Below are 25,739 nucleotides of genomic sequence, written 5' to 3'. Positions count from 1 at the left end.
ATTTGGTGGCCAAATCTCTGAATCCAAATTGAATCAGGAGACCCTTTAATCTCTCCAAATTGAATTGGAGCTCTCTGAATCGATTCAGAGAAACTTGGAAAGATTTGGCGATTTGGACATAGATGCAGCTTTACATGTTTTTCCTACGTACCTCTAGGTAGCAGGCGGCTCATGAACATTGCGATGCTGGGGTGCATGGAGTGTCCCACAGAAGCATGGGGGGCTCCCCAACACACTCAGCAGTGGACCCAGAAGTGAACCGCTCCTGTGGGATGCTCCATCCTCCCCAGCATTGCAGCATTCACAAGCCTCACCTGGTACCTCAAGGTATGTAGAAAATACATTTAAAGCTGTCTAAGGCTGAATCACTGATTCCCTTAATCAGCATCAGATCTTCAGATCTGGTTTTGGCCGAATCGAATTGGGCACAGTGATCTGAATCAACAAATTGAATCACTTTCCCCGATTCGGGCCAAATCTGAATTGAATACCGCCTGTTTTGCACACCCCTAAAATACATGCTTTGAAACATTCATGTAACAAGGGGGGAAGTGGAAGAAAAAGAAGCAGCTGTGCTGCTGGTCTGGCCACTGCCATGCCACTGGCAGCACAGGTAGTGATGGTACCCCATGTGGCACTGCCTCCTAGGGTACTCATGCATCACCCATTACACCTTTCTTTTAAAATGCAGAAATTGTTTCCTTACAGAAAATGTGCCCTAGTGCCAAACTGGTTGCTGATAGCTCCATGAATACGATGTCTCAAAACAATATCTCTCCAGCTATCACAGCACTGGGTAGGTTTCAGTGACAGCTGGCATTGCTTACTTTCTCAAAGTCTACCACCCCTGACCATATCAGAGCTATAATAGAACAGCCACCTCTTATCCAAAGACACACACAAGCAGATACCTGAAAGACATCCCTGGCTTTCTCAGGCTGTGAAGCTATCTTGGTGGGGGTGGGTACTGCCATGACTACTATACTGTGTTTCATCATGGCCAGTACCTGCCCCTAAGACTGCCATAGTTCTGGGAAGGAAATGCTGTTAGTCTGTTCTCCTATCTTGGGCTCAACTTAAAACTTCAAAATGCTTAAAACTTGCCTTTGCCCTAATACCTACAAAGTCCTGCTGGTGTGCTGACATCACTGCCTGCCAATGCTGTTTCATTGTTTCTTTGTAGTCCTCTACATATCTGAATACACCTGTTGTTCTGTCTTGCACTTGTTGTTAGCTCTTTGGTGCAGGGGCTTTTGTTTTGTTTTGGTATAGTGCCTACACAGTGGGATGCAGGTCCATGACGGGGTCCTGAGATGCCAGGACAACATAAATAAGAAGTTACTGTACAATCAGGAATGGTGTTGGTGTCTGCCATTGCAATGCCATCCCAGAAGGCAGCTTTTGAGGAAGCTGTCCCATCATTGCAAGTCCTGGATTGCTGGTGCCCAAAGATATCAGGGTGCCAAAGGGACTGACACCCACAGAGGGTGGAACAGGTTAGCCTGGCTGAAAGGTTGGCATGGCTGAAAGAGGAGAATGGGGTGAAAAGCTAAAATGGTGAGAAGCTTATCAGTAGAGAGAAGGGTCTGTACTGCTAGATGTACCTCAGGGGATCCCAGCAGTGATTACACAGAGCTATTTAGAAGATGAGCCAGGATATCATAGAAGGGACTGTACATCTGCCAGTGTGTGTAGGGATAGTGTGTTAGGTTAGGAAATTCATGGAAGCTCAGGGCTATTTGTAAGTACTGCAGCATGAAAGTTCAGTTGCCCTGCAGGCTTCCTGGAACCTCAACAGTATTGGGTCTTTCTCTTAAGATTAGTCTGCTGATACTTTGCCTTCTCAGTTAAAAGCCAGACACAATGTGCTGGGGAGGAGGGGGGAAAGGAGGGGTTGGCTTCAATTTTTTAACACCTTAAAGTTCAGGAGAGATGTGCAAACTCGCAAAATTATTCCTGCCGACTCTTTCTACATAAAAATAGTTTCTATACTGCCAGAGTAACACATTTTTTTCCCCCTACACACAAATACTGCTTAAAAGTGTCACCAGGTTGCCAGTTAAGACTGTCACAAATGCATCCTTTATCCACAGCCTATGAAGTACTCTCTATGGAGGACAAAAGGACAAGTTATTGTACTGGACATACTTTACCTGTAGTGTTACCGAAAAATAGCTCCTTATTATTTAGCATAGATATGGATATACAATCTGTCAGCCCTACAGATAAAGTCATTTGTGACTGATTAAAAAATGAAATATTTCCTATTAAAATCCCAGCCTTTGAATACAATTTGAAACAAGTGACCTAAAAACAGGCAAATTAAATACGGCAGGTTGGGTGCTGGGATTCAGACTGAGGTTTAGGAACATATGAAGTAAGTCAAAGAGAAAAATGATTTCTTCCCCTAAGCAGGGAGCATGGAACATTAATTAGTGTAGGAAACAAGGGGGCTGGACTCCTGGGTTCTGTTCCTAATTCTGCTGTTCACCCAGGATCTGGAGTAAACCATTTAAGTTCTTTCTGTAAAATAGGGATGAGTATTTTATTATCTGAGAGGTTGTGAGTTTGTAAAAGGCTTTGGGTGTGTCCACCTGGCCTTCAGGAGCACCATCAGGAAAACAGCTTGTCTTTTTGCTAGCCAGGTTGGCTGAACATGGAAGCAGCCCTGGATGTGACCTTAAGAGAGAGTGGCACAAAAAAGTACAACCACCACCACAATTGGCAGTGTTGTAGCTAACACTGCCCCATGGATCACTTGCCCCACTATGCTCCTGCTCCAAGTAATGTTGAGCACCTGTTAACAGGCACAACCAAGACAGAGAGCCTGCTTTATAAAGCTACCCTGCCTCATTTTGGGGAACTGGCACATACAGTGCAGGAGTGAGAAGGTGGGTCATGCTTTATGGTGGTGCTCTCACCACTGGCATAAAGGCATTGAGATTCTTTATGCAACTATATTAATAATAGTAATACTAAGCTGCTCCCACAGCCTGGACACACTAGGCTTGTCCAGCCAGGTGTGCACATGCCTCTTGCCCCATCTCAAACCCCTTTGAGGTGAGGCAAAATGCACATGCAGGAATGACAAACTTCCAGTGTGGGGAGAAAATTAGACCCCTGGATATACAGGTGTCAGACAAAAACCTGGGGGGGGGGAAACAGATCAGGGCACAGTCTGGGACTGTGCCATGAGGCAACCGGAGACTCAGTCCTCCAGAGATGCTCTGGCACAGTGCCAGAGCATCTCTATGATTGGCTCTTCCCCACTCCTGTAGCAGGGCAGGCAGCGGTGCAAGCTGCAGGGACCCAGCTTTGACCAGGTAGGCAGGGGCTGGAGACAGCAGGGGAAGGAGCAGGGGGCTGGAGACAGCCCTGGAGACATTCCTCTGCTGCCTCCAGCTTCTTCCCCTGCTTGTCTACAGCCTTGGGAGAGCAGGGCACAGCAGGCAAATGCTTCCGGGGCTGTCTTCAGCCCCCTGCTCCTTCCCCTGCTTGTCTCCAGCCTCCCGAGGCTGGAGACAAGCAGGGGAAGAAGCAGGGGGCTGGAGACAGCAGGGGAATGTCTCCAGGGGCAGTCTCAGCCTCCTGTTCCCTTCCAAGGCTGGAGACAAGCAGGGGGCTGGAGATAAGCTGGAGACTTCCCCTGCTCTCTCCAGCCTCCTGCTCATTCACTGCTACTGCCAGTGAGTGTGGGGGCGCTGGGAGAGCAAGCAGGGAGATGGGGGAACGAGCAGAGGGTGGGGAGAATGAGGGGGATCAGGGGAATGAATGGGGAGCTGAGGGAACCAGGGAATGAATGGGGGTGGGGGGGAATAAGCCTCCTGTTCATTCTCCTATTCTTTCCAGCCTCCTGTTTGTTCTCCTGCTCATCTGCAGCATCCAGAGGCTGGAGAAAAGCAGGGGAATGAGCAGGGGGCAAGAGACCATCGGGGGGTGGGAGGGGAGCTGTCACCCCTGTGGGGGCCTGGGACTCTGCAGGCAGGGTAGTCCATGTGCTGTGAGGGGGGGCTCTCCCCTATGGGAGGCAGGGGACCATTGGCAATGCATAGGGGGTGCACGTGTACTCTCTGAGCATGGCAGTGCACCCCCTCAAAAAAGGTGCTGCCAACACTGTCAGTGGTGCCTGCAGGTGGTTGCCGCTTGCCACCCCCTGCCACTGGTGGTGTCTGTGGGCAGTTAGCAATTGCTGCTGGCCACCGCTGTCGCTGGTCTCTGTGCGTGCTCACCATTCACCTCCCCCCCCGCTGCCGACAGTGCCGGCAGCATCTGCCGGAGCTCCCTGCTTACCACTGCCACCATGCTCCCACCACTGTCAGTGTCACTGTGCCCCACCAGCCGCCGGGGGCATGCAGCGTTCATGCAGGGGACCCACCCCTCCTAAGCAGCCCACACACACATAGTCCCCCCCCACCTACCCACACAGTGACTCACATCCCCCCACATCCCTCCACATGCACCTGCATCCCCCTATCCCCCTTCCCACGCCCTCCTGCAAACCCCACATCCACCCATCACACACCCACCGTGTGATAAGGAAACCCAAAGCAAACATTAAAACATATAGATATTTAGGATTTATTTTATTATGATGCTAGAGACACTGATAGGCTTCCAAATTTCTTTAACATTGTAAATATAACAATAACACTTTGTCCATCTGATCAATCCCCCTTTTTCTCTCTCTTTTGTTCTTATTGTGGAAGAATGTGGATATTGAGGTATTTTAAAAAGTGAATATGGGATGCTGCCTCAGCAGTCTAGCTGACACAAGGGTCTAGTGTCCCCAGATACCAACTGCCTGGGCCCCAGAAGCTCCTGAGGTCAAGTAACCCTGAGCTGCTGGCCAGAGCAGGTTTTTGTACTGCTGGGGCCAGGACAGGGCAGCTTTTTATACTGGATGATATGGCTCCGTGGGTTGGTTCTGACATGCTGGCTAGAGTTTGGGTATCACTGGCTTAGATCAATGATGTTCTCTCAGCTTCCACAGCCTAAATCAGTAACAACCTCCACTGTCCCACAGAACAGGTCAAGATTAAACTAAAGGCTTGACCGTTGCCATCCATAATATTTCTGATATCTTTGAAGATCTAGATTTCTGTCTCTCAATGAATGCTATGACAGATAGATTGAGGGCCTGGACATATGACACATTAACACCAGTATACTTTACATTGGTTTGTAAGTTACAACAGTGCCTGGTATGGAAAGATGATTGCTATTAGGTGGCAGTAACAGCTTATTTGCACTGAGCAAACAGCTATTCTGTGATAGAGGGGGTCACACAAAACCTACACTGGTTTAATTTTCAGTGATGTGTATTTGCTCCTGATTTTCCTAGGGCTGTCTACCCTAGTTTATCATGTTACACCAGAATAGGGCTATGCATTGTGTGTATCTACTCCTGGTTTATAGACGTAAGAGTGGGGCACACAAGTGAAAATGAGATGGAAACCTCAGCCCAGGCAAACATTATCATTGTACTGCAGACAGTAGTCATGAATCTTATTCTTAAAGATTAAGAAGCAGTCCTCACCCTAATTTCATAAATAGGAATTTACTGGACCTAGATAGAGATGTGCCAAAGATTCCCTATCACTCAAGTTAGAACCTGGAACAAGGCTGTTCTTACTGATATACATTCACAGTCATCTCTGTTATTTGGTTCATTTTTGTCCCTTTGGAAATGCAAAGCCCCTCATTAGCTATTTTGAGGGCCATTGGAAATCAACAGAATATGTTAATAAGCTCTTCTGATGCCTGTGGGACTTAAGCCATGTTCATCACTTCTAACACCACATTAATAATCTATTCAGTACACAGAGGAATAATTTAACATGTCACCCCAACAAAGGGAACAACATCACAAGGTGCCTCAGGAGACACCAACAGGGCATTTCCTACACACCACATGAGCAGAGAAGGCCTTTCCACAGGCAACATCCTTTTTGGTGTAGGCATTTTTATTTATTCTGAGTGTACAGCTCCATATAGTGCATCTGTCTTCTCACAGTCATGCTAGTGCTCACTGCAGGACACTGGTAGATACTTACTTTTTTAATGCTGGGCAGTTTGCCCCAAGTAATGTACAACTACAGTTTCTAGCAAGGTACCATATAAAGTGAGGCACAGGTTGTGTAAGAATCTGACCCACTCCATTAGCCAGTTGCCCTGGATTTTACTCTTCTCAACCTCAGTGGAGAACTTGCCCCATATGTGCATATAGACAAAGTTTGAAAGAGTGCAGTTACCATGATTGCTTTTTGCTCACTTTGGCCCTCTCCTAGGTTCAACACAGGATCAGATGATAGTTGAGAGCTGCTGCCCTACATTCTAGTGGAAATCCATGTTAAGTATTTGGCACGGGTCCCTTGTTACTTGTTCCAGTTGACCAACCAGCCTTTGGAGAGCAGCAATGGGATTATTTGTCCATTGGCTCCTTAAGATACTGGCTCCTGAAGCTACTGATCTTCCATTTCATCCACTAGACACTTACAGAGACCATTAAAATCCACCTGGGACCAACAGATACATAGCAGTCAGCTGAAATTGCCATTAGAGTCCTGCTGCATTAATTTCAATCTGCCTCCACTAGTGAAAACCCAATATTGACATTGAGCCCAGTTTCCAGAATAGAAAGGTTTAATGGATCAGTTTTTTTCTCTATGCTTCTTACTCAATTTTTAGCCCTTACTTAAGCAAAACAGCCATTCACTTCAGAGGGAGCATTTCCCAATCATAAGCTGAAGAAATACTGAGTAAGCATCTAATGATTTGGCTCAGAGGAAATGCAGTCCTTTGACCAAACTTGAGCTAAATTGTACTCTGGTTTAGATCTTGTGCAATCCCCGTATCATCACTTGAAACCCTCAGGAAAATTAGTTTGTCATCAATATGGTTTTTTTTTAACTAAAATACAAAACATGTCTCAAAATCCCACAGCCCATCACCCTCACACTGCCCAAAAGCTGCTTCTACCTCTAAGGCTGCCCAAGGTTTTCTGGAGTGGACAGTGCCTTGGTTTGGAGGCAACCAGCTTGACACCTCTGGAATTAGTGGCCCACTTTAGAGGAAAGGTAGCCTCCATGATATGCTCTGCAGCACCTCAACAGTGAAAGCTCTGGGGCAGTTTCCTGGATTTGCCACCTGCACTTCAACACAAGACACTGCCCTCACTTGTGTGGTACTCTTATATACATGCAGCAGAATGGAATTCCCCAGCTGGGTGCACAGTTTGGTTTAGGTATAGTCTAATGTTCTTTGCTATAGTAAGGCTGAGTTCAAAAAGGGTGCATCCATCCTAACTCCTGGGGTTTCATGGTCAGCAGCAGTATCTGGAAAAGAAGTGCTTGCAGATACAATAAGATACTAAGAATCTATATGTATTCGTGCACTTGTGACACTAATCATACTTCCACTACAATCTCACAAACAACAATGACACGGGGACTGAAGGTTGTGTACATGCACTGGACTGAAGGTTGTATACATGCAACAGTAATGCAGGCCACGGTAAGCAAAGCTATCACTATGATAGGCCTTAGTGAATGAACCTTGTGGCTCTTGCCATGCAGGGGCATCCTGCATGCTGCTCAGACTGGATGTGCAGTGTCTGACTGGTATGGTGAAGGGGAGGTTGAAGGAACAGCTTATAGTTTGTCAGAGGACTACCTACATCTTTTTCAAGGCCTAGTCAGCAGGGCAAGATACCTTACTGCCCCCTGTTGCCCTTGTGGGTCTTGTCAGCTGGCTGCTATTTCAGACATTCAGACTCTTTTCTGTTTAGTGATGAGCAGGATTGCCCAGTGATGACCTGGCATGAGAGAACACTGGGTTCAGTTCCCAGCGTCATCATAACCTCCCCATGTGACCTTAAGCATACCACTTAATCTTTTTGTGCCTGTTTCCCATCTGTAAAAGGTCCTTCTTCGCGGTTGTGTGAAGGAGTATTCATTAAGAATGTTGAAGTAGTCAGACATCATGGAGACAGATCATAGCAAGGACCTAGAACAGGAAAGCCTAGGATCTATTTTCACTTGCCATTGTTTCCTCTTTTGTTGTGGTCTCACATTCATGCTTGCAGATCCAGCTTCATCCTGTTCCTTGTGCCCCCAACCCAAACGAATGAGGAAAGCTCAGTGAATCTGCAGTTACTTCCCTCCAAGTTTCAAATGGGAAGTCAGAGATGCAGCACAGGAACACCCTCTCTCCTTTTATCAGATTGTTCCAGGGTTTATGAACTTATGTTGGTTCCTGATGGTCATACATGTAGTAGGGTTGTTCTCCACTCAGAGGTGTGCATGGCCCCAGAGGCAGAGGAATTAGCAAAAGTGTAACTGGCAAGTACTAGGCAGTACGTGCACCACCCCCAACTTTGACTCTGGCTCTGGTTTCAGCAGCAGGAAGGGCAGAAAAAAGTGGAGGAACACAGTGGAGCAGTGGCTAAGGGTTCACTGCTGCAGCGGGGAGAGATATGACCCTCCCCCCACTTTTTGTCACTGGTATGTATGCTAAGCAGCCAAAAAACCCACTGGTTTCTGGTGGCAAAAAAGGGGGTGACATATTCCCCTCACAGCAGCAAACCTCTGGGCACTTCACCATGCATCATCGTTTTTCTGCCCTCCTCATTGCTGGAGCCAGAGTTTGTAAGATGCAGGGTATAGGGTGGGGTGAGGATGACAGAAGGGGGAGATGCCCCTCCCATCTTTAGGCAGCACTCAAGGTTCATGCCCCACTTACTCACCATTACACTATCAGGGGTGTGTAAAGAATGTGTTAGGGTGCCAAGGGAAATATGGTGGAACAAGGAGGTTTTCTGCTGGGTAGGTGTGGCGGCCTTTGGCCATATGAGTGTTGCTTAGGCTTGGTGCCTTTTCATCCCAGTGGAGCTCTTTTATAAGGCTGATTTCCAGGGGTTGAGCCAAAGGTTAATACTAGGAAGAAGCAGATTCAGCGGGGATACAGTGGTGTGACTGCACCCTTTTTCAACAGTGTAGGATGTTTCCTGGGTTACCAGCAGAGTGCAAGGTTTGCCTGGAGCCATGAGCTGGCAGGAGATACATGGGGGCCTGTGGGCATATGTATCCCCTTGCTTCCATTTGTCAAGTTATTATCACCAGGACTTCTGCCTCATCTTTCCTCCCTCTTGTCTGCCACATCTTGATGTTATGATAATCTCTGGGAAGATGAATGGTATCACAAGTGTTGGTCCACTTGACAAGAGGCTGGTTTTCCATAGGGCTCCACCAACCCTACATCCTGCACCTTTCCTCTCAGGTGACAAGTAATGTTCTGTTGATGGTGTGTGGGAGTCATTGTAACTCAATTCCTCCCCAAGTCAGTTCAATTACTCGCCCCATAACTGGTTGGTGTCCCTCTCTTTGAGATAGGTCTCTCTCTTCAGGTTTAGATGTTTGGTTATAGTATGTGATCATCTTTCTTTTCCCCTTTCTCACACTCCCTTTGTTACAGCCTCCTTTATCATGAAGTTCTGCATTTGGTGCTTCTCCCTGGATTGTCAGGTCTTGTGTGATGAAATCTCTCCCTGCCAGTCCCCAAGACTCTTAATGGCTTATAGGGTTCAGGTGTACAGCTTAGGACCCAATAAACTGTAATTCAGATGCACAGGGGATCCTCCTTTCCCCTGCTGTCTCTCCATCTGGGGGTACTAAAAAACAAACAAACAAACAAAAAAACCAGGCTCTCACCCACCTTGCTTGCAGTATGTACTCCAGAAGGCTATAAAGAAAACTCTGAGCCTCTGGATTCAACGGTTCAGCTCAGCTCCCTGCTGCTGGTTTAGATCTGGTGACTATTACTCAGTCCATCCAGACAAATCTCTCCTTTGTCTGGGTTAATTCAGGGGTCCCTGAAATCTAACCTAAACTTGGTGGTCTACTTTCACCCTTTTCCCCACTGGGCTTGGGTGTCTCTCTCCTGGGGAACTCCCTCTGTGTGTCCTCTGCCCTCTGGCTTGCAGGACCACACACCACTATTCTACCGTCCAGCACCACTTATCTCACTGGATGTGTTGGGTGGGTCAGTCACTTATGGTCACTGGATCCCGGTATCCCATGAGGGTTTGGTTGGCTGGGTCTGTGGTGCTGTGGATCTCCCTTCCAGTCCTGCTGCACCACCTTTGTTCCTGAAGATGCTGGATACCATGTGTGACAGCTGAAATTATGTCTGTGTCATAAAAGTGCTTGCTGAAAGCTCTGTGAAAATTAGACCAAGTGTTTTTCTGTCATTTGTCCAGATATTAAGCTATATGTTGTTGCTAAGAGTCTAATTAAAGTCAAAGATTAGTGAGGCCTTGTATGTATTGATGCCTTGTATGTAGCAAGGCCTAGTAAATTTAGCAAAGCCTTGTAGAAGTAGTAGGCCCTGTAGTGCAGTAAAAATTAACCTTATCAGAAGGATGCAAGGCTTGTACTGCTATTGGTCAGTCCTAAAAATAATTATAATGGGGGAATCTGGATGGCTGTAAGTTATCAGCATAGCTCAGAAGTTATAAATTGGCTAACACATCCAGAAATCATTTAGAAGGGAGATGCAGCTCTGTGAAAGAAACTACTAATTAGCTGCTGACTTGGATCAGTGGGCCAGTGGATCTTGAGGAGCCTGAGGACTGAATACCAGGGTCTTTTCTGGTACCCCTCGGACAGCGCTGATCGGGGACACCTGACTTCACTGAGCTTTGTGAAGGAGAAACTTGTTGTACATCAGGCATCAGGGGGATTGCCGATAAGTTGCCGGTGCGAATTGTTATTGTCTGTCATTGTCTGTTGTTTTGTTACTATGCGTAGCCGTGTTTTTGTTAAGTCAATAAACCTTTCTTACCTTTTACCCCCGACCACACTGTCACTCCCGAACCCTCCGCAGGTGGCTGGTACAGCCATGCCTCTTTTGGCATCTCCCTTTAAAAAAACCGGTCTTCTGTCTGGGCCAATCAGTGCTGGCTCCTGGGGGCACATGTTCCTCCGACCATAGAGCCAGTGTGCCATTCCAGTTTCCACAGGGGTCTCTTGTCCAGCGTGCTGGGGAAGCATGGCTTGCCCAGACCCCACCAAGTGAGTTTTTCCCCTGATCTCTTCTCTGGTGTGCTGGGGAAACACAGCTTGCCTGGACCCTGCCAGGCATGTTTCTGCCTGGAGATCTTCTCTGGTGCACCAGAGAAGGGCTGCTCACCTGGACACCACCAGGTGAGTTTTCTGCCAGTGCTGCCAATTCCACAGGGATCTAGCAGGGGCTGCATCCCAGCTCCTGCTACAGGGTCCAAGAAGAGAGCAAGAAGAGAGCTGCATCTCAAGCAGGTCCAAGGAGGTGATATGCACCTCAAACAGGTCCAAGGACATGATACTTCCCCTCTATGTGACACTGGTCAGGCCACAGCTAGAGTACTGCATCCAGTTCTGGGCGCCGCACTTTAGGAGGTATGTGGACAACATGGAGAGGGTCCAGAGGAGGGCCACTCGCATGATCAGGGGCAGCAGGGCAGGCCCTATGAGGAGAGGCTACAGGATCTGAACCTGTTCAGCCTCCACAAGAGAAGGCTGAGGGGGGATATAGTGGCCTGTTACAAACTAGTCAGAGGGGACCAGCAGGCACTGGGGGAATCCCTGTTCCCCTGAGCACTACTAGGAGTGACTAGAAGTAATGGTCACAAGCTGGCAGAGGGTAAATTCAACTAGACATCAGGAGGCGCTACTTCACTGTCAGGGCGGCTAGGATCTGGAACCAACTTCCAAGCGAAGTGGTGCTGGCTTCTACCCTGGGGGTCTTTAAGAGGAGGTTAGATGAACACCCTGTTGGGGTCATCTGACCCCAGTACTTTTTCCTGCCAAGGCAGGGGTTTGGACTTGATGATCTGCTCAGGTCCCTTCCAACCCTACAAACAATGAAACTATGCAAGTATGAAGAAGGGGAGACCTGCTGGTCACCACCACTCACCAGGGGCATTGGAAGCCTCAGGCTGCTGGTTCCCCATTACAGCCAAGGGCTTCTGGGAACAACTTCATGAGATGCTAAGTTTGGCAGCAGTGGTAGTGGCCAGATCCCTAAGTCCCTGTCCCCTCCCCCAGGTTTCCCCTGCCCATCAAAGCACTCCAGCTGTAAAAAGTGGCTATGTAGGTGCTGGGCTGGGGTAGGGATTTCATAGATTTCATAGACATTAGAGGCTGGAAGGGACCTTGTGAGATCATTGAGTCCAGCCCCCCGCCAGAGGCAGGAAATCTGCATGGATCAAATGATCCCAGCAAGATAAACATCCAAATGCCTTTTGAATGAGTCCAGAGTAGGTGCTTGCACCACCTCTGGGGGGAGTCTGTTCCAGACCTTGGACACTTGGACTGTAAAGAAGTTTTTCCTTATATCAAGTCTGAATCGGTAGCCATTAGACCTAGTTATCCCTTGGGGAGCCCTGGTGAATAAGTGTTCTCCCAGATCCTGATGCACCCCCCATACATACTTATAGGCAGCCACCAAGTCCCCCCTGAACCTTCTCTTTGCCAGACTGAAAAGTTCCATGTCCCTCAACTTCTTCTTGTAAGGCTTGTTCTCTTGGCCTTTGATCATATTGGTGGCTCTCCTTCAGACTCTCTCGAGCTTATCCACATCCCTCCTGAAGTAGGGGGCCCAAAACTGGATCAGTACTCCAGCTGTGGCCTCACTAAGACTGAGTAAAGTGAGAGGATGATGTCCCTGGTTTTGCTTGAGATGCATCAGTGGACGCATGCCAGAGTTTGGTTTGCTTTGCTGGCCATGGCATTGCATTGGTGGCTCATGTTCATCTTGTGATCAGTCAAGACTGCCAAGTCTCTTTTGGTCACAGTGCTAGTGAGCATAGCACCACCGAGCCTGTAAGTATGATGCTGCTTTTTTCTCCCAGGGTGGAGTACTCTGCATTTCTCTTATGTTGAATGTCATCAGGTTTTGGTCTGCCCACTTTGCAAGCATGTCCAGGTTGGACTGTATCCCCAGCCTGTCCTCCAGTGTGACTGCCTTCCCCCAGAGTTTAGCATTGTCCACAAACTTTGCCAGTCCACATCTAATGCCTGAATCCAGATCATTAATGAAAATACTGAAAAGCATGGGCCTTAGCACTGAGCCCTGAGGGACTCAAAGGGTAACCTTGAGCCACGTTGATTTGTTCCCATCAAATAGTAGCCTTTGGGTTTTACCCTGGAACCAGTTTCCCAGACATTGGACCATGAGATGGTCGAGGCCACACTTTCCCATCTTGGTCATGAGGACATAATGGGAGACCACATCAAAGGCCTTCTTGAAATCCAGATAAATGACATCAACCTCATCTCCCGTGTCCAGGCAATGCATCACCTGGTCATAGAAGGAGATGAGGTTGGTCAGGCAAGATCTTTCAGTAATAAAACCATGTTGGCTGGCATGCAGTAGGTTGCCTTCCGTTAGCCTGTTACAGATGGACCCCTTGATAATTTTCTCCAAGATCTTTCTAGGGATGGATCTCAGACTGATAGGTTTGTAATTCCCTGGATCTTCCTTCCTCCCTTTCTTGAAGATTAGAACCACATTGACTCTTTTCCAGTCCTCTGGTACATCACCCAAGCGCCACAAGTTTTCCAATATCTTGGCCATAGGGCATGCTATGATATCCACTAGCTCTTTGGGTGCAATCCATCTGTTCTCTCACTTGATCTACATCAATTTTGAGCCCATCTCCTGAGCCCTGAATGCTTTGCGTCCTGTCTGACAGCACGACCCCCTTGGGCAGGTGAAAAACTGATGCAAAGTAATCATTTAGGAGATTGGCCTTTTCTTGGGCATCAGACATCAGCTGCCCCATTTGATCTTGCAGGGGGCCAATGTTGCTTTTGTTTTTCCTCTGACTTCCCACATATCTGAAGAATGACTTTTTGTTATCCTTGATTCTGGTGGCTAGCATGAGTTTGGTTACTGCTTTGGCTTTTCTGGACCACTCCCTGCAGGTACAGACTAGTCCTGAGTAGTCCTCCTTGGTGATGGTTCCAGTTTTCCATCTGGTGTAGTCTTCTCTTTTTTTGTTTCAGAAGACCCAGAAGTTCCCTTTTGAGCCAAGGGGGCTTCCCTGACCTCTGACTTCATTTCCTGTGGGACAGGATGGACTTCCCTTGCACTTTGAGGATTGAGTGCTTTAGGAACAACCATTCCCCCTGGACAGGTTACAGGGGTGGGTGGTTGAGAATAGGATGGAATTCAGTACTGACAAGTGCAAGGTACTGCATCTAAGGAGAAAGAACCAGCAGCATACCTACAGACTGGTGACCTCCCTTCTCATCAGCACAGAGGCAGAAAAGGATCTTGGAGTCACTATTGATTCCAAGATGAACATGGGCCAGCAGCGTGGGGATGCAGTCAGGAAGGCCAACAGCACCTTGTCATGCATCCACAGATGCATTATGAGCAGGTCCAAGGAGGTGATCCTCCCCCTCTATGCAACATTGGTCAGGCCACAGTTGGAGTACTGCATCCAGTTCTGGACACTGCACTTCAGGAGGGATGTAGACAGCATTGAGAGGGTCCAAAGGAGGGCCACTCGCATGGTTGGGGGCAGCAGGGCAGGCCCTGTGAGGAGAGGCTACGGGACCTGAACCTGTTCAGCTTCCACAAGAGAAGGCCGAGAGGGGACCTGGTGGCCATTTATAAACTTACCAACGGGGATCAGCAGGGAACAGGAGAGTCCCTGTTCCCCCGAGCACTACCAGGAGTAACTAGGAATAATGGCCACAAGTTGACAGAGTAGGTTCAGGCTAGACATCAGGAAGCACTACTTCACAGTCAGGGCAGCTAGGATCTGGAACCAACTTCCAAGGGAAGTGGTGTTCGCTCCTACTCTGGGGGTCTCCAAAAGGAGGCTAGATAATCACGTAGCCGGGGTCATTTGACCCCAGCTTTCTTTCCTGCCTATGGCAGGGGGTTGGATTTGATGATCTGCTCAGGTCTCTTCCAACCCTACCAACTATGAAACGATGAAACTATGACTCCTTTTTCTAGGGGACCATGGTCCCTTAGTGCCTGACTGACCAGTCTTCTGAGTTTGTGAAAGTCAGCCTTCGCAAAGTTGAGGATTTTTGTTTTGCTGAGGGACTTGCCCACACTGCATTGGACAGAGCAAGTAATCAGATCATGGTCACTGTCACCAAGCTTGCCATCGATCCTCAGGTCACTCCTCAGATCGCATCGGGATGACAGTGGGCAGTCCTGCAACTCCAGTGCTTGTTCCCAGTCACTCAGGGATACCCAAAGGAGCCAGGTAGGAAGCATGCTCCTTTCAAAATCTGAGATCTGCCCATGATATTAGGAAATCTTTACTCAAGTCATGTCTGGTGCTTACCCAAGCAGCTTACCCTCCAGGTGAGCCTCTGGTTCCCTTCCTGCTGTTAATTTCACATTCTAGATTATTTTATCTTTTTTGGAGTTGATTAAATGCTAATGGAAGACTTGATGGCATGAGTTTATCAACAGATCAAGTTCAACAAGAACTGTAAAGGAATATGCTTCCCCATATACCAACTTGTTTATGTGGATGTATACACACACCAGGCTCTTTGCCCAGGCCAGTCCCAGGCCTCTCTCCACACCCTGGCTCCCCAGCAGATCTGTCTCACTATTCTTCATGTCCTTCCACTGCTTGTAGTCTCACTTTCCTTTCAGATAGACACAGCTTCCTCCCCACACTTCTCTGAGTTCAATCTCCAGCACAAAGACTGGCTCCCTCCCCACACTCCCCTCAGCTCCCTCTGCTCCAATCCTGATCCCTGGGCTTCTTCTCTTGGCTCCCAGTTAGTTTACTATTCCATGCTCCAAGTATGTCTGTCCTAGTCTTCATGCCTAGCCAGTCCAAGTCCAAGTCTCTCTCAACTCAACCTGTTGTAGCCAGCCATGCTCTGTCTCTCCATATCCTGCTATTGTTCTCAATTTCTGACACCAGGATTTGATTCTAGAATCCAAAGAAGTTCAATCTGAGGCAGAATCCTATTGAAGAAAATTTCATCCCAAGTGGTTTCATTTTCACCAAGTGCTCCCTTATAGTTGCAATTGCCACTCAGTGGGCGCATCTACATATGCTTTAATACACCTCCATTGTGAGGTACTGAGAAAATGCACATTATCCTGGCTTACTGAGTTTTAACTAAAGCTTATGGGCCACAATGAATGCTAATTAGCACATGTCAGAGCAAACTCAATTAGTCAAGTCCATTCACAGAGGTAGTTAGGTCAAAGGATGTGGTCATCATGGTGACCTGAACTTTCCAGACATCTGCTGGGAAGAGCAGTCAGCCAGGTCTGACTGCTCACGTAGGTTCCTAGCCAAAATGCAGGACCTCCATCTAACCCAGGAGGTGCACAGCCCCACCAGGGAAGATGCCTTGTTGGACCTGGTGCTGGCCACGGGTGACGACCTGGTGAGGGGGCTGTGCGTGCGCGACCACCTGGGCGACAGCAATCATCGCCTGCTGGAATTCACCATCCAGTGCAAGGTGGCAAAGGCCTGCAACAAGGCACCAGCCCTAGATTTCTGGAGGGTGGACTTCAATAAGCTAAGGAGAATAGTCAGGGAGGCACTGAGGTCCTGGAGGGGAGGGGAGTCAGGTGTCCAAGAAGAGTGGTCACTCCTTAAGAAGACGATCCTCCAGGCCTAAAGGGACGTAATTCCAACATGGATCAAAGGGAGAAGGAGGGGGCAAAAGTCCCCGTGGCTCTCCAAAAGCATCTGGGAATGTCTCCTAGCTAAAAGGGAGGCGTACACCCAATGGAAGGGAGGGGCCATCACCAGGGAGGACTATACTGCGGTTGCTCAGGGATGCAGGGGGGCGGTCAGGAAGGCCAAGGCGGAGATGGAACTGGGACTAGCTACCCGGATCAAGGAAAACAAGAAGTGCTTCTTTTAATACATAAGGGGCAAAAAGACGGTACCAGGTAATGTGGGGCCCCTGCAAGACACGCTAGGGAATTTGGTCGTCACCCCAGACGACAAGGCTAACCTATTTAATGACTTCTTTGCTTCTATTTTCCTGAGCAGGGACCGAATCAGCCCCCGCACCAGAACCCTCTCAGGCCCCAGGGGAGGCGCACCCAAGACAAGAGTCAGGGAGGATCTAGTCAGGGAACTTCTGGAGTGACTGGGTGTATTTACATTAGCTGGTCCAGACGATCTCCACCCCAGAGTGCTGAGGGAATTAGCTGAGGTCATTGCAGGACCCCTGGCAGGGCTTTACGAGCACTCGTGGTGCTCTGGTTTGGTGCCAGAGTACTGGAAGAGGGCCAACATAGTTCCCATCTTCAAAAAAGGGAGGAAGGTGGACCCAGGAAACTATAGGCCAGTTAGTCTTACCTCGATCCTGGGTAAGCTTTTTGATAGAATTATTCTGGTGCATGTCCACAAGGGGCCAGCGGAGGAGATTATGCTTAGGGGCAACCAACACGGGTTCATTACAGGCAGGTCCTGTCAGACCAACCTGGTGGCCTTCTATGACCAGGTCACAAAATCCTTAGACGCAGGGGTGGCAGTGGATGTAGTCTTTCTGGACTTTAGGAAGGCCTTCAACACTGTCTCTCACCCCATTCTCATTAAAAAACTGGGGGACTGTGGTGTCGACACCCACACAGCCAAATGGGTCACTAACTGGCTGGAGGGCCAGACCCAGAGAGTGGTGCTGGACGGGTCATTTTTGCCCTGGAGGGATGTGGGCAGTGGGGTTCTGCAGGGCTCGGCCCTCAGGCCTGCACTGTTCAACACCTTTATCAGTGACTTGGATGAAGGGGTAAAAGGCACCCTGTTCAAATTTGCTGATGACACTAAGATGTGGGGGGATATGGGCACTTTAGAAGGAAGGAATAGGCTGCAATCAGACCTAGACAGGTTACAAGGGTGGACGGATGAAAATAGGATGGGATTCAACACTGACAAGTGCAAGGTGATGCACCTGGGGTGGAAGAACCAGCAGCATACCTACAGGCTGGGGAACTCCCTTCTCATCAGTGCAGAGGCAGAAAAGGATCTTGGAGTCATGATTGATGCCAAGATGAACATGGGCCAGCAGCGTGGGGATGCAGTCAGGAAGGCCAACCGCACCTTGTCATGCATCCAGAGATGCATCTCAAGCAGGTCCAAGGAGGTGATCCTCCCCCTCTATGTGGCACTGGTCAGGCTGCAGCTGGAGTACTGCGTCCAGTTCTGGGGGCTGCACTTCAAGATGGATGTGGACAACATGGAGAGGGTCCAGAGGAGGGCCACTCGCATGACAGGGGGCAGCAGGGCAGACCCTACGAGGAGAGGCTGAGGGACCTGAACCTGTTCAGCCTCCACAAGAGAAGGCTGAGGGGGGATCTAGTGGCCTGTTACAAACTAGTCAGAGGGGACCAGCAGGCACTGGGGGAGTCCCTGTTCCCCCGAGCACTACCAGGAGTGACTAGAAATAATGGTCACAAGCTGGCAGAGGGTAAATTCAGATTAGGAGGTGCCCCTTCACTGTCAGGGCAGCTAGGATTTGGAACCAACTTTCAAGCGAAGTAGTGCTGGCTCCTACCGTGGGGGGTCTTTAAGACAAGGCTAAGGCTAGACAGTCACCTTGCTGGGGTCATTTGAGTAGTCCCAGTACTCTTTCCTGTCATCGCAGGGGGTCAGACTTGGTGATTTGCTCAGGTCCCTTCCGACCCTACAAACTATGAAACTATGAAGTCTGCTGAAAGGCTGCTGGAACATGCTAATTAGTGTGCTCCAGCAACCTCTGTGTCAAGTGTATTCAGCGTCCCTGTGTTTCAAAATGGTGGTGGGGGCACTTTAACTACAGCTCATGAATAGGAGGTGGGAGTGCAGAGCGCAGCGACAGCTAGGTGGGAGTGGGGGCTTGTGTTGGTGCACCAGGGCCAGCACTGGTGGGGCCCAGAGTGAGACAGCAGGAGTGAATGGTCTGGGTCGGCAGGGGCTCTATGGAGTCTGGCTGTGCTGCACCAGAAGGGAGGTGGGGCAGCCAGCCTGACTCCATAGACCCTTGCTACTCGCTGCCCCTTCCCTCTGCCTTCTGTAGCCATTTCCCTGCACCCCCCCACCCACAAGCCGCTTAGGCACTACGTTTCCCAGGTGCAGCACTGGTACTGCACGAGCCAACCTGGCCCAGCGCTGAGGGCTGAGGCAATCAATCATGGTCCTCCCCTGCCTCCCTTCCCACCTTTGTCTAATCTGTATTTCCCTCCAGTGCCGGGATGCAGAAACAGCCCTCGGTCAGAAGCCCCTGTGTCAGAAGCCCCTGCTAGGCACAGGCTTCTCTCTTGGGTGGGAGGGGGACGGTCAGGGCCAGGCAGACCTTGCTGTTGTAGCTGCTTTGTTCTGCCACTGGCTCCCCCTGAGTTATAGGTTTCATAGATATTAGGGCTGGAAGGGACCTTGGAAGATCATCAAGTCCAGCCCCCTGCCCCAGGGGCAGGAAGTCAGCTGGGGTCACAGGATCCCAGCAAGATAAATATACAATTTTCTCTTGAAGGCATTCAGAGTAGGTGCTTGAACCACCTCCGATGGCAGGCTATTCCAGACGCTGGGGGCTCAGACAGTAAAGAAATTCTTCCTTATGTCCAGCCTGAAACGGTCTTGCAGGAGTTCATAACCATTCAACCTTGTCATCCTTTGGGGTGCTCTGGTGAACAATCGTTCCCCCAGATCCTGGTGAACACCCCTGATAAACTTATAGGTGGCCATCAGATCACCCCTGAGCCTGCACTTTTCCAGGCTAAAGAGTCCCATGGCTCTCAGTCTGTTGTCATAGGGTCTGTTTTCCTGACCTCTGATCATGCGCGTGGCTCTCCTCTGGACTCTCTCAAGCTTCTCCACATCCTTTTTGAATTGTGGAGCCCAAAACTGGACGCAGTACTCCAGCTGCGGCCTCACCAAGGCTGAGTACAAGGGGAGAATCACATCCCGGGATTTGCTTGAGAAGTATCTATGGATGCAATCCAGTGTTTTGCTCTCTTACTAGTCGCAGCATCGCATTGAAGGCTCATGTTCATCTTGTGGTCGATCATGACCCCCAAGTCCCTTTCATTCATAGTGCTAGCCAGCGTAGCACTGCTGAGCTTATAAGGATTCTGCAAGTTTTTCTTCCCAAGGTGGAGAACCTTACATTTTTTGGTGTTTAAACACCATCAGGTTCTCATCTGTCCATTTACTGAGCCTGTCAAGGTTAGCCTGGATTGCCCTTCTGTCCTCAGGTGTGGATGTTTTACCCCAAAGTTTGGTATCATTGGCAAACTTGGCCAGTCTGCTTCTGACTTCAATGTCCACAACATTAATGCCGGTGTTGAACAATACAGGCCCAAGGACAGAGCCTTGAGGGACCCTCACTGGTCACAGGGCACCATGATGATTGTCTTCCAGCAACCACCACCTTCTGGGTCCAACCACAGAGCCAATTCCCCAGCCAGTGGATCGTGGTGGACCCAAGGCCGCAGTTGGCCAGTTTTGCCAAGAGGTGAGCATGGTATACCAGATCAAAGGCTTTTTTTAAATCAAGATATACAACATCAATCTCCTCTCCCTTGTCCAGGTGATAGGTCACCTGGTAGTAAAAGGAAATGAGATTGGTAAAGCAAGACCTACCCGCAAAAAACCCATGCTGGCTATCCCTCAGGAAGTTGCTATCAGCCAGTCCATTGAGAATGGCCTCTTTGATGATTTTTTCTAAGACCTTCCCTGGGATAGAGGTCAGGCTGATGCAATGTAAACTGTCAGGGCTGGTTGACTTGAAGGTGTCCAGCCTCTCAAGGTGTTCCTTCACAAAGTCAGCATTGATGGAGGGCAAGGAATCTCCCTCACCCGGGCCTCCCCATCCCATAATGGGCAGGGGTCTCCTGTGGGATTGATGAAAGATGGACGCAAAGTACCTATTTAGTAGGTTGGCTTTTTCCTGGGCATTGGTTGTCAGTTGTCCCTTCTGGTTTAGCAGGAATCCTACTGCCCCTGACTCCTGTCATCTTTGACAGGCAGCCAGGGGAAGATAAATATTGATTTTCTAAATTTTTTTAGGGGCCTTATGGGCTCTAAATGAGATAGAATAGCACCTCGTCAGTGCAGAGGCAGAAAAGGATCTTGGAGTCATCATTGATGCCAAGATGATCATGGGCTGGCAGTGTAGGGATGCAGTCAGGAAGGCCAACCGCACCTTGTCATGCATTCACAGATGCATCTCAAGCAGGGCCAAGGAGGTGATCCTCCCCCTCTATGCGGCACTGGTCAGGCTGCAGTTGGAGTACTGCGTCCAGTTCTGGGGGCTGCACTTCAAGAGGGATGCGGACAATATGGAGAGGGTCCAGAGGAGGGCCACTCGCATGACAGGGGGCAGCAGGGCAGACCCTACGAGGAGAGGCTGAGGGACCTGAACCTGTTCAGCCTCCACAAGAGAAGGCTGAGGGGGGATCTAGTGGCCTGTTACAAACTAGTCAGAGGGGAACAGCAGGATTGGGGGAGTCCCTGTTCCCCTGAGCACTACCAGGAGTGACTAGAAATAACGGTCACAAGCTGGCAGAGGGTAAATTCATATTAGACATCAGGAGGCGCTACTTGACTGTCAGGGCGGCTAGAATCTGGAACCAACTTTCAAGTGAAGTTGTGCTGGCTCCTACCTTGGGGGTCTTTAAGACAAGGGTAGGCAATCAAATTGCTGGGGTCGTTTGACCCCAGTACTCTTTCCTGCCAAGGCAGGGGTTCGGACTTGATGATCTGCTCAGGTCCTTTCCGACACTACTAACTATGAAACTATAGAATGGCCTGGCTGTCTGGACATGTCCTGTGGGCCATATTTTGCCTGTCCCTGTTATGTGCAGATCCATATTACTCCTATGCCTTGATGGAGCCTTTCCTGCATGTCTGAGACTTCTTGGCTAGCTGAGTGTTTATTACCCCATGACAAATTTCCTAGTAGGTCACTAACCAGAAGTTTAATGCTCACCATCTCGAGTGCTTGAAGTGCAGCCTGGAGTTGGGTAGCTGAAGCTTCCCAGGAGCTCCAGTTGTACAATTTGCCAGTTTCCCAACCTACTGACACCTGTCAAACTGTATTGGAGGGGAGGGGGTGGTAAAGAATAAGGATGACAGAGAATAGCAGTGGCAGGCAATAGCAGCAGCAAAGGGTGAAGAACCAGACTCTAGCCCTATAACAAACCCATGTGGGAGCAATAGGAGGATGGAAGAGCCTAAGTCCTCATAATAAAGCCAAGCATGCTATTCTGTGAGTACATAATTGGGTATGCACTGGACCAGAGTTATGTACTACTCCTTACCCTTTGCTTGTCTGTTTTTTGACTTGAAGCCTTGTGTTGGTATGGCACACAGCACAGCAGAGATCCCAGAGACTTTGGAAGCTAATGTAATAAAGCCATTTACTATTATACCATAAAAATGAATGTTGTTCACACTCTTCAGTAGTAGCATATTTCATCCAAGCTGTAAGGTGTCATGTGACTACCCGTGATGTTGCAGTCACTATCCAGCTGATAAATGTGTTCCTTCTTCACTTTCCTGCCATGAATTGATGGAAAGTAAATAGAACACAAGGGAAATAATTGGAAGGTGACCTTCCTGCTATGTGTCTGGGTCATGACCATGGGTGTCTTCAAAGGGGTCCTCTAATTCTACACCCTGTCCTCACCAGTTCTGCAATGTTCTGGGCACAAGTGCCCCCTTTGGGACTCTTCCTCTCCCTCAGTACTGTCCTTCCCCAGTGGTTCCTTTAAGTCTCACACCACTGCTGTCTGCAATTGGCTTGCACTCCTTGGATGGCTCTCCCTTTCAGGCTGTTCTCTTCACAGACCCTGCACTGTCCCTGATAAGCGGCCCTCTGGTCCGTAATGACATTGCCTCTTCAGGGTCCCAGTGCACACCTGTCCTTCTCAGTGGGGACACAGCCAGGGTCCCTTTAACCCCCTTTCAGCCTCTAGCCTTTCTGGGCCCCTTCTGCAGCAGAGGGGGAATCACCCTCACTCCTGCTGCCTTACAAATCGGCTCCTCCTGGCTTCTCTCTTGGAGTCCCTTAATGAGTTTTCCCTCACCCCTTTCACCAGATTCTTCTCCAGCATGGATGTCTCTACCTTCTCCTGGCCCCCTGTAAGTACCTGTGTTCATTGTGTTGCAGTGGGGTCTGGACACCTGTCTTCTCAGGGGCATGCTCCTCTGGTCTGCACCATCCTTGCTGTGCCACCAGTCCACTCTCCAGGGTCTTCCTTTTAGCCCCCTTTCCCCCTTATCCCCCAGCTTTTCCTGGAAGTCAATCTGCCCGGCCTGACCCTCACATGTTTTCCCAGTGGGGGCTGGGCGGGTCTTCACCTGGGCTCCTGGATCCCTGTACCATCCCACTTTTCCTGCCACAGCTTGGGTGCAGTTAAGTCTTCTCTCTTTTAGTATCACACATCACCTCAGGTGTCCTGTTACAAACTTCCCTCCACCCCATGTGAAGGCTGTTTTTTTTCCAGACCTGAAACACCTCTTATGCCTTGCCCTATGACAGTCTACAAAGTCCTATTTGTGATGATTGTCTTTGCCTCCTCCACTCCTTTCTGCATTCATTAAAGGACATCCAATGCAATGTTCAGTTCTCCAGGGTGATGTTCTATGGAAAAAGAAAATGGTTGCAGAGCTGAGGCCCATCTCATCACCCTAGCATTTTCTGGTTTTTTGGATTGTAACTACAGGAGGAGGCTGTGATCTGTCATTAACATGAAATGTCACCCCAGCAAGTAGTACCAGAAGAATTCTACTCCCTATTTAATTGCTAGGCATTCTCTTTCTATTGTTGAGTAGCGTGTTTCTGTTCCTGATAATTTTTGGCTAGCAAAAGCTACTGGGTGTTCCTCCCCTTGTAATCACTGTGTTAGGATGGCCCCTACAGCCATGGAGGAAGCATCCATCTGTAAGCAAAAGGGTTGTTTGAAGTCCAGTGTGAGCAACACTGAAGCTTGACACAGGGCCTCCTTGATCTTCTCAATGGCTTCCTGAACCTGTGGCCCCAGCACACTGGCCCCTTTTATGAGCCTTTGACCAAATCTGTTCATGGGGCACTCACTTTGGACAACCAAGGGATATACCTTCTGTAATACTTTACCAAACTGAGGAAAGTACATAGTTGCTTCTTAGTTTTAGGGATGCTATAGGACCACATGGCCTCTACTTTATCTGTGAGCGGCTGAATTTTCCCTTGGCCTACCTTGAATCCTAAGTATTTCACTTCCCTTTGGCTCAGAGCACACTTTCTGGGGTTGCTGTCAGGCTATTATTTCTCAGCTCCCCTAATACGCGCTTTAGGTGTTGCATGTGTTGTTCCTGGGTCTCAGAATAAATTATGATGTCGTCTATATAGGCAGCCATATATGTTTGATGTGGTGTCAATGTGCGGCCTATTATATGTTGGAATGAGGTGGCTGCCCCATATAGACATGTATGTGTAAAGGGCATGTATGTGAATTGGTACAGCCTCAATGGGGTCCTGAACAGTTTTTACCTTGTCCTCCCTGGCCATGGGTATTTGCCAATACCCTTTTGTTAGGTCTAATGTGGAGATGTACCTCACCTGCCCGATCCTTTCTAGCATGATTTCTATGTTTGGCATAGGGAATATGCTGAAAAAGGAGATGGCATTAACCTTTCAGAAATCTATGCAGAGCCTGATTTTCCCATCTGCTTTGGGGACTACCACCATCAGGTTTCTTTGTGGGCTTTGTGATGCCTTGATAACACTGCTCTCCAGCATCATATCCAATTCCTTTCTTATGGATTTGTATAAGGATTGGGGTAGTCTCCTTCAGTGTTCCCTCACTATACTCCCGGGAGACATAATTATTCTATGTTACACCCCTTTTGCTTTGCTTGGCTCTTTGGTTAAGACATCTTTAAAGTCCCTTGTGAAGAAGCAAGTATGGGCGAAGAGGCGGGGGTGGGTCAGACGGAGCTGAGTGGAGAACGCTGCTTCTGGAACTGCTGCCAGGTGAGGAAAGAAGCCCCAAGAGAGCAGGGGAGCGGCAGATCACAAGGGTTCAGAAGACTAAGAGAGGAGAGAGAAGAGCCTACAAAGGAAGGAGAAATGTCCAGGGACCCTTTGATGGAGCTGTGAGGAAGCTCGTTAGGTTTTCTTTGATGTGTGAGGGAAGAAAGGGACAGATTCCCAGAAAGACTCGGAGTGGTGCAAGAAAGTCAGGGCATAGTGTCAGCTCATAGAATAGTGGCAAGTACAGGAAAGGGTATCCTAAGCAAAATCACTACAGTGATGCGTTGATTAGGAAATTGATGAATGCCTGATTAATAAACTGCATGGAGAGGCGAACAAGTGGCATAGTCCATTATTACCAACATGAACTGGTAATCTGTGGAACTCTTTAGAAATGGTTCTGTGATATCTAAAGCCACCTTACTGAAGGGCTTGGCAATGATGAGCAGCGGTTGTAAAGGTACCTTACCAGGCATGATATCTGAGCACCACTGGCATTCTGGGCATACCCAGCAAAATCACTTGACTTCTTTATGTAGCCCTGGCCAATACACACATTGGGTGAGGCAGGCCACAGTCTTGCCCCATCCTACGTGACTCCCTAAAGGGGGAAATTAGCATTCCATCACTAACGTTCACCATCCGGGATGTTTTCTGAGCTTCATTAGGGCTATCTGAACTAATTTCCTCTGATATCTTTGTGGTACCAATATGCCCCAAGGCCCCATACATGTAGCAAGTTATCTTCTGTGGTTCTAT

At 48.9% G+C, this 25,739-nt stretch overlaps 1 protein-coding gene across 2 annotated transcripts in view; it reads right to left on the bottom strand.

Annotated features, from left to right (window-relative positions):
- Nucleotides 1-25,739, bottom strand: part of PSD2 (pleckstrin and Sec7 domain containing 2) — a 210,305-nt gene that overhangs the window by 137,444 nt on the left and 47,122 nt on the right. The window lies entirely within an intron of this gene.

The sequence above is a fragment of the Crocodylus siamensis genome, chromosome 10 (assembly GCF_052110815.1).
Source record: "Crocodylus siamensis isolate JL-2025a chromosome 10, ASM5211081v1, whole genome shotgun sequence".
Taxonomy (NCBI): Eukaryota; Metazoa; Chordata; order Crocodylia; family Crocodylidae; genus Crocodylus; species Crocodylus siamensis.
Note: the sequence above shows the minus strand (reverse complement) of the source record. Positions and strands in the feature narration are given on the sequence as shown.